We start from the raw sequence: 13,994 nt of genomic DNA on the forward strand, positions 1-13,994 counted from the left end.
TGGAGGCGGAGAAGTAACGCAGAGGTATTAAGAGGGGAAAATTTCCTGAAGAGAAAAGCACAGGAACGATGGTCATGGAAGAAATCACTGAGCGAGTTGGAAACATGGATCTGAATGATGTTCACAAGAAAAACAGGATTCAAGTCTCCAATACCAAGAAGCCACTCTTCTGCTATGTCAACCTCGCCAAGAGGTATATGCAGCAACATGAAGAAGTGGAGCTATCTGCTTTAGGAATGGCCATTGCCACAATGGTTACTGTTGCTGAGATATTGAAGAACAATGGTCTAGCTGTAGAAAAGAAAATCTCAACATATACCATTGATATGAGAGATGAATTAGAGGTCGTCCCATCCAGAAAGCAAAGGTCGAAATAATACTGGAAAATCAGAGCAGTTCAATGATTTGATGGCTGTTGCTGCTAAAGAGAGGGAAGCTGAAAGATCAAGCGAGTCAGAGGAAACGACAACGACTGAGGAGGAAGCCTAAGAGACGGTGTAAGAAGAAACAAATGGACAATGGCATGGGAATGTATAAAACAATAGAAATAGAGAACTGATGGTGCGGTTATGGTGGTGAAGAACCCGAGGGTGAGATAGTAGAAGCAGCAGGGGCAGAAAAAGTAGTGGAGACTGTAGAGGCAGCAGAAGAAGTAGAGGCAGGAGAGTAGGAGTGAGACAACCTCAGTTGAATAAAGTGCAGCAACATACCTGTTTATACCAAGGTTGGGTTGGAGCCTCAGAACTGAACAGGTCTGAAGTCATTGGGGTAGGTGCTCCTAAGTGCAGAACCACTACAAAACAGAGTTGGTGCTCTGGAGGTTGGAGCCTCACTAAAGTCCAAGTTGGAGCTTGGCAACTATTCACAATTAGATTTATACTTATATTGTATTTATTTCTTTGCACTATCTTGAGTTTTTAATAAAAGCATTAAATTCAATTGTTGATTTCTATGTTCTGTGTATACATATACATATCTATATAGGCTATTGGCAATCACTAGAATAATAAAAATAAAAATAAAAAAATAGTAAGAAATACTGATTCACCCCCCTCCTCAGTATTTCCAACATTATTTCCAAAGGAGGAGTGGATTTCTTTTCAAAGTTATGAAATTTCATGCAAGTTCATCCTTCAACCTTCAGAGTTTTTAAACATTTAATCTCCAAGGGAATGAAAAAGATTAGTTCTGTCGCTATGCACAAGCTGCAAGGGAACACTACACACAGCTCAAAGGACCACTTCTCCTCACCAAAGACGTTTTCAAGGTGTGTGTGATGTTTGGGGGGGTTTTTATCTGTCAAAATCTAAAGTAATTTACCTATGACTAGTTTAAAAACCGAGTTAGAATCCTTAGTTTTCTCACTTGCATAGTGTTGTGCACACTGCTATTGCACATGGGCACTACACATGCACATAGTCTCTCCCATATTCGCCCTTTTTGATCGACTAAATGACCTCTAAACCCTGGTTTTTCTACACAAAGGAGGTGATTTGATCAGTGTTCCACACCCTTTTCCTCTCATTTCCTTAGTGTTGCGCATAGCAATGAACAACGCTCTCTTCCACCTATCCACTGGCCTTGAAATCATGAAATTGTTAGGGTTCCAACATTTCATAAATTAAGTTGAAATTTGCAGAGGTCTTGGAAAGTTTGGAGGTATCTTGAACTTTTCATTTCGTTAGTTAAAGTGTTTTCCTCTCTATCATTTCATTCAAGGTGCTAAACACAGACCAAAACAGAGCATCTTCATCTCTTTTATTACCAATCAAAAGTTGTGGTCTCTGTACATTGTTTTAGTCATTCAAGGTTTGAGAAGCATTTTTAAACCCTCTCCTAAAGTCCCAACCTTGATAAACCATCAAACCCTCGCCCAATTTTTCCATCTTCAAAATCTTGTTGTTAGCAATAGGGAAGACAAAGGGAGGAGAGATTGTGAGGTTTGAACCATAAGATCCCTCACTTATCAACTCAAACCCTAACATCAGGGCAACCTTTGAGAAAGCAGGTTGTGTTATATTCTGTGAAAAGATACAGGGGTATAACATGAAGGTAACCAAATATTTTTCCCTAAATTTTAATGGAGATGAAGTGAAAGTTGGTAAATTGAAGTTCATAATGTCAGAAGTCACCATAGCATCAGCCACAAAAATTCCTTTGGAGGGGGGGAATGGTTCAAAGGTTTGCGTTTGGAGCTGGAGAATTATAAGGATTTCATGAAACCAGAGTATAAAGACCAGGAGTTTGGTGATATAGTGCCTAGTGACTATTTATTGGAACATTACAGCATGCTTCTCAAGGTAATTCAAAGGTACTTGATGCATGAAGGAAGATTCACCATGGTCTATCAATATTACATAAGGATCCTCATGAATTTCTTAGGAAAGAAGACCCTCAATTTACCATTTTTCTTTTTCAGGAGTCTAGGCAAGATGGCTAAGACAGTAAGATTGAAGAAGGGCATGGTTGACAAATAATTATTTCATTTTTCACTGAAATTTTTGATGGTATTAGAAGAGCTACAGAAAAAGAGACAGGTATGGTAGAATTTTCTAACCTCATCCAATTTTACAGTGCAATCTACTAGAAGTCCATTAAGCCACAGGGATACTCCTTCACCCACCACTAAGACTACTTCTTCACCCCTTAAGAGTTCTATCAAGAAGAAATATCCATTAGCAGTTGAGAAATCATAGAAGAAAAAAGGAAAAAAACTACAATTTTCACTAGAGGTACTAGAGATTTCAGTGCGAAGAAATCCACTCACAAAGGCAGCTGCCAAAGGATTACCATTGGAGAAGCGATTTGAAGAACTTGTTGAGCTTAAGGAAATTAAAAAAAAAACAAGTTCTATGGATGAGAAAGACAAGCAAGCCAATGGGTTAGAGAAACAGTTAAGAGAATCTCATTTAGTTATAGCCCAGCTACAACAAGAAAATAAGAAACTAAAGAAGACCATCTTAGGGAAAACAACTCAACCTGATGAAGACCTGCCTATGGTTGAAACCACACCGGCTATTTTCAAATCCAAGAAGAGAAAACAATGCAAGAGGAGAAGGAAGATGAAGGGAATTCCACCTTCATAAGGATGAAGAAATTAAAAGAGGCTTGAGATGAAATTGTAAGTTCAAGCAAAAAGTTGAAAAAGACCAACAAAGTAAGGAATTAAAGGATCAGATAAAAAAGGCACATGTGGCTATAGCTTATTTGAAGCAAGAAAACAAGAAACATAGACCTAAAGTGTCTAACGAAACATTAACATCCAATGCCAAAGGCAAGGGAAAAGAGTTTATTGATGTTGAGAAGATGAAGAGCCAACTTATTCTTCAAGGAGACTGTTGATGGTGCTGGACCCACCAACATTTAAGGGGATCTCCCCGATAAGAAATTTCAATTAGACTATAGACCATTTGGTGTAGGAGTCCTAGCAATGGGTCATACGGTAATGCCTTGACCACGAATTTGCACAGAGGCAAGTAAGATAACTCTGTTGGTAGCAAGGGTGTGACAACTACAGTGAGTCAAGGAAGGTGCATGAGAGGTTCTAACACACAGGTGTTGAGATGAGTGTGCCCCTTGGAAACCTGGGGTATCACTCGGTTTGGAAGGGAAAACATGAGCAAAGATGCATCACAACATCGAAGGCAAGTTACCGAGCAATCCAAAGTGATGGTTAAACCAACAACACATTTCAGAAAGATTCATAGATACTTATACAGAATAGTATATACATGCATGCGTAAGCAAACCGATACATATATGATTTAGAGTAAACCAGGTAACATAGAATACAATACAACATATGCATGAGACATGTTGGCTCTTGCTATATTAAGAAATGTAAGTTCCAGTCATACAATACATCCATGTCCAACCACTAGTTCCAATACTGGAACATTATAGCAACAACCACCTGCTCCTCCAAAGAGATGTCCTAGCTCTACGCAGTGGAGAAGCCAAGGCTCATTACAATATTGTCCAAGCTCTCTCCAAGATAGTCTTATCGAAAGCTTGGCTAACCAAAATCCTTCACAATAAGTTATGAGGTTCTATTTATAACAAAGGGTGGGGTGACCCTTGACATTTCCCTTTGTGACAATTCATCTACTCTCATGAATCTTCATCTACTCTATGATTGTTACATCCAACTATCAACACCTGACTTACACTTGACAAGTCGTTACATTACGATGCACATGTGCTCATGTGAGACAAAATGGCTTGAGAAAGCCATGCAAGACATCACTAACACTCGGTCCGATGTGGTTAGACCAACTCTTTGACATGCTTGTGATGGTGAAGGTGGTGAGTTGATGCCAAGCTTGGTCGTTCGTGATGGTGTGCATGCACTCCATGGTGACATCTTATTGAAGCGAACTCTTGCCTCTGTTGCAATCGGTGCATTAGTGTGGCTCTTTCATCCAACTCGTTTGCTAACATGCACATGGTCTTCTTGGGTGTGGCCGAACCAACAATACATTGATGCATAGTGTTCGTGTTGATCTTCCAGTGTGTGCTGGTGGTCATGCGCATCAACAGTCAACTACGTTCTCAACTCCTGTCGGACTAGATTCTGTCTTCGCCTTGGTGAGTGTGTTGAATGGGTTGGATCGTGTTATCGCACAAAGTGTCTAGGCACCGTGACAACACTCAAAGAAAGGGTTGTCACTCTAAAACTTAATCACTCCATTTAGACTCTCTCCTAGACAAGTCAAGGGGGGTAGTCCCTAAGGTTAATGCATGAGGGTAGCTTGTGGAACACAAGCTCTAGGAGATTTTAATGATGGACAACCTGATGAATTTAAAGCAAGTCTCAGTAAATTAAGATAGATGGATTAAAATAAGACACAATTACAAGATATAAATGACTACAGACCACTGCCTTTAATATTCACATTAACCATAGACTAAATAAAACAAATTATCCAAAACAATTTTTTAATATGTGACGAATAGTGACAATAAGGTATGATCAATATAAACGCCCAAAACTGTATCGTGCAAGAGATTCCAGAAGAATGATTTTCGCTAATGACCAAGATCTAGAATAATTAATTTTTTCCTTTAGCCAATATAAATTTTAAAAACACTAGTCACACTTTGACAATTGAAAAGTCATGAAAATGCATTTAATCACCATATAACACCAAGGAGCTTTAGATTAGTGTTTCAATTATTCCTTAGACAAATTGAAGAAGTAGAATAAATCAAAAGGATTAATAAATTAAAATTTTAATGGGCCATGGCCCACATTAAAATATTAAATGTGAATGGGCTATTCCATTTAATTTAATTTATTTTTTAATTTTTAGATTTTTTTAAAATTTTAGAATTTTTTATGAATTTTTTTTTTCTTGTAAAAAATAAGTATTAAAAAAAAAAAAAAAAAAAAATCACAAAGAAAAAGGAAAACCTTTTTCGCTTTTGTTTTTTAAATGTTTTAAATTTTTTCTTTTTTCTTGAAATAAAAAATTAATCAAAGAATAGAGAACCAACAAAAATTTAAATTGAAATTGAAAAAAAAAAGAGAGAAGCTAAATAAAATAAACCCTAATAGAATATACAAACAAAATAAAAGAAGGAACTATCTAAACTAAATAAGAACTAACACATACATAAAAATAAGAAAGATCGAATGTCTTTTTTCTTTTTCTTTTTTTTTTCTTTTTCTTATGCAAGTCGACAGAAAGATGCTCGAGGATGGCAGAAGGGAGCTATGATGCTACGTTGCGGGTCAATGGAGGCAGCGAAGATGGGAGGAGCTTCTAGCTAATGATGGAGATGAGCAAGTGGTCGTTAAAAAAGCAGATCTATAAGCCAACAGGAGAGAGGAGAAGGGAAAACGGAGAGCTGAGGAGCAATGATAGCGAGAAGGACACGAAAAGAGCAGTTGGGATACAAAGGCTGGTTAAGGGAAGAAGACTCGAAGGGGCGCTGCGATGAGAGCAGGTAATAAACTGTGGGTTTTGAAGGAGAGAGAGGATAGCTGAAGGGAGTGAGGTAATCACGTGGGCAGTGGATGAGAGGGAGCATGGAGCACGCAGGTTTAGACCAGTTTTTTTGCAGGTTGAAGGGTGAGTGATGGGGAGCCAGCTGAGGGCAGCAGATGAGGAATGCGGGTGAATATTTGCAGAAGGACGGATAGTGCTATGAGGGAAAGGTGAGAGCTACGGATAGTAGGGAAAGTTTGCGGACAAGCAACACGGATTTGCTAAATGGAATTGCAGATAGGCAGCATGGGAATACAACGGGCTGTGGGTCCTATAAAAGAAAATCGAAATTTTGTAGCGAGATGAAAACCCAACTAGAAAAACGATAAACTTAGACAAATGGTAGCTAGAAAACCCTAGAAATTTCCATAAAACCTTGATCAAAATGCTATACTTTTGCTTCAAATTTATTAGTGAAACCCTTAAAAAAAATCTAGATTAAAAAAAATATATTTAAACCCTAGGCTACAAAAGGTTGAATAATATTCCTGCAAAATGATGCAAACAAACCCCAGAGATCCAGATCATACCCTCCAAGACCTAGATCTGGACTCTACACGAGTTTCTTCCTCAGATTTGTAGCTGCACAGCAACAAGAAAACACCCAAATGATATATACAATGATAAAACTAAAACCAGAAAAACCCAAGTCAGAAAACCAAAAATAATTACAGATCTATGCACAGGAATGGCAGATCTATTAGATCTAGGAAGTGTGAGTCCAACTCTGCTCCCAGATCTGATAATATGAGGCTCTCAACAACTAGTTTCATCAATTTTTCATGTAAAAAAATTTGATAGGGTCCCACCCTAACCCCCTTATTTATGTCATGGGATCACGTCATAGTCAAGAGTCAATAAAGCCCATATTAATATTTGTAAGTGGTTAACCCGCAATTAATGACGGGACCACAGTTAGTTGCAAATGGGTCGTAGTATTAGATAGATGGTATCAATAAAACCCACGGTATTGGCCCGTGGTATTGCATGTATGAGTCATATATAAAGGATAGAGACTCCCTGCGAGGAGTATCGTGTCTTATTTTGTAATCGAGCTCTGCTCTATTGGAGGTTGCCCCTCGAAGAGGCAAGTGAACATTACTCTCTGAATAATAAAATCATTGCTATTCTGTGTTCTGGGTATCTTTTCTTCGCATATTCTGTATTGGGTATCATTTTGCAGGTTAAGAGCATAACAAGTGGTATCAGAGCACTTTCCAGGGCCGGTGGGATCGCCAATTCTTAGCAATTTTTTTTTTGGCTAGAGACGTGTTCCGGCGTCTTTAAACCACGGGATCTGTCGTTGAGCGCATAAACCTGCGGATTTGGGGAGGCATGCACGCAGGAAATACAAGAGGTGGTCACGTCTGTTGGACTCCCTTGTAACCCCTGTGGGTACCCCTTCGAGTAGTAGCACATTAGACAGAACCGCGCACAGACTGTTTTCCACGTACCCTCTGGGTATATCGGAAGCCCCTAGGCTCCCTTGAAACCTCGCCATAGATAAACCGTCGGCCGCCTTGTGGCTACAGTACATCGAGAACAACACTCGGAGAGATTACTCGCCCGTACGATAGGTTAGTCGGGTTGTACGGCTAAGGGTATGGTCGATCCTCCTTAGTTAGAGCCCTGAAGCATTGGGCCGAGTACTACTGCCAGACCCTTATGTATATTGTGATCTATAGCACCTAACACTCCTTAAGACCATAGTTCCCTTTTCTCTCGATGGATCGCACATCATCTATTCCAGATCCGCTGGTGCAAAGGGGTGCAGAAGTAGCCGACATCAGTCCCGCAGTCTCGAGTTCGTAGATCAGCCATTCTGATCTATTAGAGTCAGCCGACCCGCAGCAGCAGTCTGTTCCGCCGCCCAGAGCTATCCGATCCGCCATTCAGATCTCTCAGATCCACCAGATCGGAGTTGTTGTGAAGGGTTCCTATACCGAGGTATAATTTTCGCAGGAAGTTTGGCCGCATTGACATTTTGAGGATTTGGCTACTGCAGTATTGATCAGGAAGGAGTAAAACTCCGTTAGGAGTTTTCAGAAAACAAAAAGAAAAAAAAAAAAAGTCTGAGATCTTCCCGGGCGCTTATTTGTGATCTAGCCCATCAGAATCAGGACGACGAGCTGAGCACGGTGGTACCATTCAATTATTAGTGAAAAATTTTAGGCAGTCCCAATTTTTCATCAGGTTGGTGTATGGTAGAAACTAGAGCTCAAGCAATGGCCAATGAAAGACTGGAAAAACTTGATGAATCCATCCAATCCATCAATAGGCATCTTACCGGACTATCTCTCCAGGTCCAGCAATTACTCCCGAAGGGCAAGGAACCAGCCCATGAGGAGGCGTATAATGACAATGAATACAATGAGGGTGAGTCTAGCCACTCTCCTCACATCTGGCACACCCACCCACCACCCAGTCAGCGACCTCCCAAGTTGGATATGCATAAATTTGACGGTTCTCACTCGTCCGCATAAATAGCACAAATGGAGCAGTATTTCAAACTGAATCATATCTTAGATGACGCGACTAAGCTTATGTTGGGGAGCATGTACTTGGACAATGAACGGTGGTGTTGTCGCGCAGATTGACACGACAACGCTCAGACCGGGGGCTGTCACTTTGATCCCCGATCCCTCCGTTTAAGCCTGTCTCCCGCGACTAAGGGGGGTAGACCCTGTGAGATGATGAAGACCAACTGTCGACCAGTTGGTTGGGAGACACGAGACACGATAAGATAAGAACTAGATGAATTTGATTAATTTAGCAGACCAGTGCCTTAAGAGATTGTGGTTAAAACGATTACTTGTTAAATGATATAAAAAAAATATGGACCATGAACAACAATCATTTATCATCAGCTAAATCACAATGCTCTTAGAATGACCAAAACGATATCCAGCAATTGAGAATTTTCAAAAAAATGAATGCTTTAAACCACCACGAATCATAAACCATTAACCAGATATCAATTTCGCATCTCGACTCGAAAATTTAGATCTCAGCATGAAAGATCTAACAATCCCCGGAAATAACTGGATCTAAAAATTTCCACAATATTTTTATATTTTTTCGATTTTTTTTTTTTTTTTTTAAATGAAAATTTTAAATCTAAACTATATAAAAAATAAAACAAAACCTAAAATTTATAAAACTTTATTTAAACTAAGACTTAGAATCTAAAACATAAAATAAATCTAACAAAGCCTAAGACCTACGCTAACCCTTTTTTCTTTTTATATTTTTTTTTTGAATTTATATATATACCATAAAACAAAATCTACGATTTATGAAATAAAACTAAAAAAATAAAATTAAAAAAAAAATCTAACTAAAACTACGCTAAGGCAATGGAATCGAATTCAAAAAAAAAGAAATGAGTCGACACTATGCGTGAACCCTCTCCTAAAACAAAACCAAAACGTCAATACCAAATCGGTGAACTGTTTCCTCTGCGTAAATCCCTAAAGAAAATGCGGGTCGGAAAAAAAAAAACTTGATGAACAGATCGATATCGGGCTCAGGGATGCTCCTATTTCCAGCGCATTTTTTTTTTTTGAAACCGTTTAGGGGCTCACCTCAGTCATACGTTACCTGGCTCGAGGGTGAAGTCGTTTGAAACCGGTTCTATTACCTGGGGCAGAATAGTTTCACGCCTGAAATTTGCAAGCAGCCTGACGTTTCAATGGCGGATGAAGATTACTTAAGAGCCTGCCACTTCCAGCCAATCAAGCAGCAGTGATTCAAGCAATTTGCGTGGGCGTCTTCAGTTTGATGGCCGGTGTGTTGACAAAATGCGGTTTCATCCACGTCGTCTGCCCTCTGGCACTTGAATGCCTTATATCTGGCCACTGAAATTTAAATGTGCTGCAACCTGAGGCGATCCACGGTCTTACGAATTGATGAATGCCAAAAGTCGTGACCCTGGCTCAGACAAAAAAAATCTAACGCAGGCCCAAGAAAATACGATGATACGCTGAGCCTCTCAGATGTATACACATGGAAGCCGCTGCTTGTTCTCGTGAGAGGAGACTGGGCACGATTTTGTCTGCTAACCAAAAGAAATTCGGCAGCGATTGTAGGATGGCGTGATCTCTCACGCAGATCCCATTCAGGAGCTTATTTCTCAGTGAAAAATCCAGGTGTATACCAAAACTGTGATGACCCTCAAAAATTTGGAATTAAAATCTTTATTTGTCACTGGGATTGAGGCATCTGATATCAGATGGCGGAGGTCTTTATGAACAGTTTTCGACAAATGAGGAGCTCAAAAAATTCTCAGTTTCTCTTGCTCCAGAAACTATGAGAAATTTATCAAAACCCTATACCTGTAAACACAAGAAAACAAAAACCCTAATTAAAACTGTAATAAAGCAGAATTTGAAACCTAGATCAGCTAGTTAATTTACAAATTGTGGCCCTTGAAATCCCAGATTTAGCAATAACAGCAATAATATTTTCGAATATCATATAATATTTCAGAAAATCTCTCATGTAAACCAGAAAAGAAATTTTAAATGATAAATCCAGGGCAAGATCAGCTGGGCTCTGCAAAGAAAAGCCTGTGGGAGTCGGCTGGTTCAGCCCAGAACTTCCCCAAACGCCCACCAATATCCTTCACCTAAAGATCTCCTGCACATCTCAAGCAACCATCAATAAAGAGAGAAAGAATGCTGCTAGATCTCAGGAAATAATGGAGATACCTGCCATTATTTCAAAAACCCTAACAACACTCAAACCCTAGCAAGTGAACAAGATACCTGTGCTCACAATACTCTGAAAACAAGCTGTTATTAATGGCTGAAAACTGAAATATGCAGAAAAATAAACATCTCACAGCAATTCCAGAGAGTAACACCAGCAAGATTTTGGACCCCAAAGTCTTCTTTTATTAACCAGAAATCAGATTACAAGAGAGCTTTTTCAGTCTTGACTCACAAATCGAATGATCTGAAATGACCACCTAAGACCCTATATAAAGGAAATGATCCCAACGGCTAGTTCGAGTGATCCATGTAGAAATGATCTCGACCGTTGATGAGGATTAAGACATCTCTTGATCTCATCCGTCGATTTATTCAATTAATTTATTATTATTATTTTTTAAATTTTTAAAAATTTTAAATTTTTTTTTATTATTTATTATTTTTTTTATTTTTAAAATTTTTAAATTTTTTAAATTTTTTATTATTTTTTATTTATTTCATTTTTAAAATTTTTAAATTTCTTAATTTTTATTTATTTTATTATTTTATTTCATTTTTTTTTTAAATGGATCATCGAACTAAGCCTTTGGAAACATCACCTAGGACCTAGGACTTAGGACTCACGAGGGGATTTAAAACATTTTCAACCCTCAAGACACATTTCATGATGACTTTTTACAATTTACATCTCAAGGGGACAAACCCACTTAATACAGACCCTCACAAAACACCCAGTTCTGCGACACAACTATAATCTAGCAGATCAACACACTAGGATTCTCCTAAAGTTCTAATGACAAAATCCATCCCGGCTTTGGGGTCAGGTTTGAAGGAAAACTCTGCCGATCCATGGATTGGTGAGACGAAAAACCTTCCGGGACAAAGATCATCATTACAAAGTTAGGTCCACCTAGGCAAAATTACGTAAACGACACATATCTGCTAAGATTATTTACAATTCGTACATGCAGACTGGGTTTACAAAAAAGATTAAGCTGCTGATGACTGAAGAATGGCACGGACGTTTCGTTCAGGTGCTACCCCTTTCTGCCAAGCAAAGAGGGTGTACTGCATGGGAAATTGACCAGTAGTGGTCAACATCTGGCTCTACTTGGGGACACGTTGCTGCTCTGTAGGAATGTGAGAATCCAGAATCTGTATCCATGCAACACACAACAAAATATAAGTAGCGTCCGTCCAAAATCATCATATACATTAAGCACAGGAAAGATAAAAGCTCTTCATTTATTAACTAACTAATAACATGAAAAGTAAATCTAATCCTAAAAACAGAAATAAAATGCTAAAAAGACAAGGAGTAGGGATAGAAATACAATACAGAAGATGCCCCATGGAATCAGATATCATCTCTGAAGAACAACTTGAGCATTTGGCCGTTTACTGGTAGATCAAGTGGTTCGCCATCCAATCTGCTCAAGTAGAATGAGTTTGGCCCGGCTATATCTCTAATGATGTATGGTCCCAGCCACAAACTATCAAACTTCTTATGTTTTCCCGGCTTTTCATTTTTGCGATCCCAAAGTAAAACCATATCTCCAACCTGCAAAGATCTAGATCGAGAGCATTTATCAAAGCTTTTCTTAATATTAGATTGATTTTTACATATAGCCTCAAAAGCTGTCCGACGAGCCTCATCTAATTCCACGATCTGATCTATCCTATTCTGAACAACATCTTTATTAGTGGAAAAATTTTGGAGAAGCTGATAGGCTGGCAATTTTAGGTGCACAGGTGAGGTAACATCCAAGCCATAAACTAATTCAAAGGGAGATTTACCAGTAGACTTCTTCTTAGTAATTCTGTCTGCCCATAAAGCATACTTGATTTTGCTGTCCCAAGACTTCTTGTTATCTCCTACTATCTTCTTGATAATGGTTATGAGATTTTTATTACTTGATTCAGCCAAACCATTACCCTGAGGATAGTAATTCGACGAATGAGATAAAACAATGCCATATTTGAAACAAAAAGATGTAAACTCTGAAGAACTAAAAGCCTTGGCATTGTCCGTAGTGATCTTAGCGGGGACACCAAATCTAGTAATGATGTTATTCTCAATGAAATCCATAATCACCTTTTCAGTGGCATTCTTAGCAGGAATGGGTTCGACCCATTTAGTGAAATAATCGGTAGCAGTCAAAATCCATGAGTAGCCATTGCTAGAATTTTCATGGAACTTCCCTATGAAGTCCAGACCCCAATGCTGAAAAGGTGCCTCCACAATAATAGGTTGTAGAGGAAGGGCAACAAGCTTCTGCTTCCCAGTGAACAACTGACAGGCTTGACACGTTCTAACATACTTGTGCACATCAGAAAAAATCGAAGGCCAATAATAGCCAGCTCTCAGGATTTTTTGGGCGGTAGTTCTAGCGGCATAATGACCACCACAAAATCCTGAATGAAATTCCGAGATTAATCTTTTGGACTCAACATCATCAACACACCTAAGCACTATGCCCCCAGGATTTCTCCATCCAAGGCCATCCTTCATAAGGCAATACTTAGTGGCCTTTAGTCTAAGAGCCCTTCTCTTATGAGCGACTAAATGGTTAGGACATGCAAGATTTGTCAAGTAGTAAACTATGTCCTTATACCATTCATGCTCTGCTAATCTTCTCAATTCTGGTGAAGATAGATCGTCAAGGCAAAACAAACCAAGAGTCTTTTCATTACTTTCTGTTAACATTTGAGCTAAACCTTGGCCTTTGATCAGCTTGGTGGGTCTAATTTCTAAATCATACTCCTGTATCTTAGTAACCCACCTAGCACGAGTCCCTAAGCAATCAGTTTGAGTTAATATGTCTTTAACAGCAGAATGTGGGACGAAAGCAATGATCTTAGAATAACCCACATAAGTTTTAAAATGCTTAAGAGACTTGACCAGGGGATAAGCCTGCTTTTCCATGGTATTGTACTTCAATTCGGAGTTTTGAAGTGCTCTACTCATGAAAGCGATAGGCTGCTCGTGACCATCTCGATTCTTTTGAAGCAAGACACCAGCAATGGTATCTTCAGAAGCGAAAGAAAAAATCATGAAATCCTTGGAGTAATTAGGACTAACCAGGACAGGGGCTTTTGCAATAGCGGACTTGATTTCTTGGAAAGCCTTTTTGCCCTCTTCTTGCCAGACAAATTTTGCATCTTTCTTCAGAAGATTTTGAATGGGCTTAGCTATTTCTGCATAATTTGGGATGAATCTTCTAATAAAATTTATCTTTCCAAGGAAAGACTGAAGGGATTTAAGATTATGCGGGAGAGGGATCCTTTGAAT

General features: G+C 38.9%; 1 pseudogene; it reads left to right on the forward strand.

Moving 5' to 3' along the window:
- On the forward strand, nt 1-489 carry LOC149146869 (uncharacterized protein At2g34160 pseudogene; annotated as a pseudogene).
- The last annotated feature ends 13,505 nt before the right edge of the window (nt 490-13,994 follow it).

This window comes from Pinus tabuliformis, chromosome 9 (genome assembly GCF_031772625.1).
Source record: "Pinus tabuliformis cultivar Carrire ecotype Pingquan chromosome 9, CPIR1, whole genome shotgun sequence".
In the NCBI taxonomy this organism is placed as follows: domain Eukaryota; kingdom Viridiplantae; phylum Streptophyta; class Pinopsida; order Pinales; family Pinaceae; genus Pinus; species Pinus tabuliformis.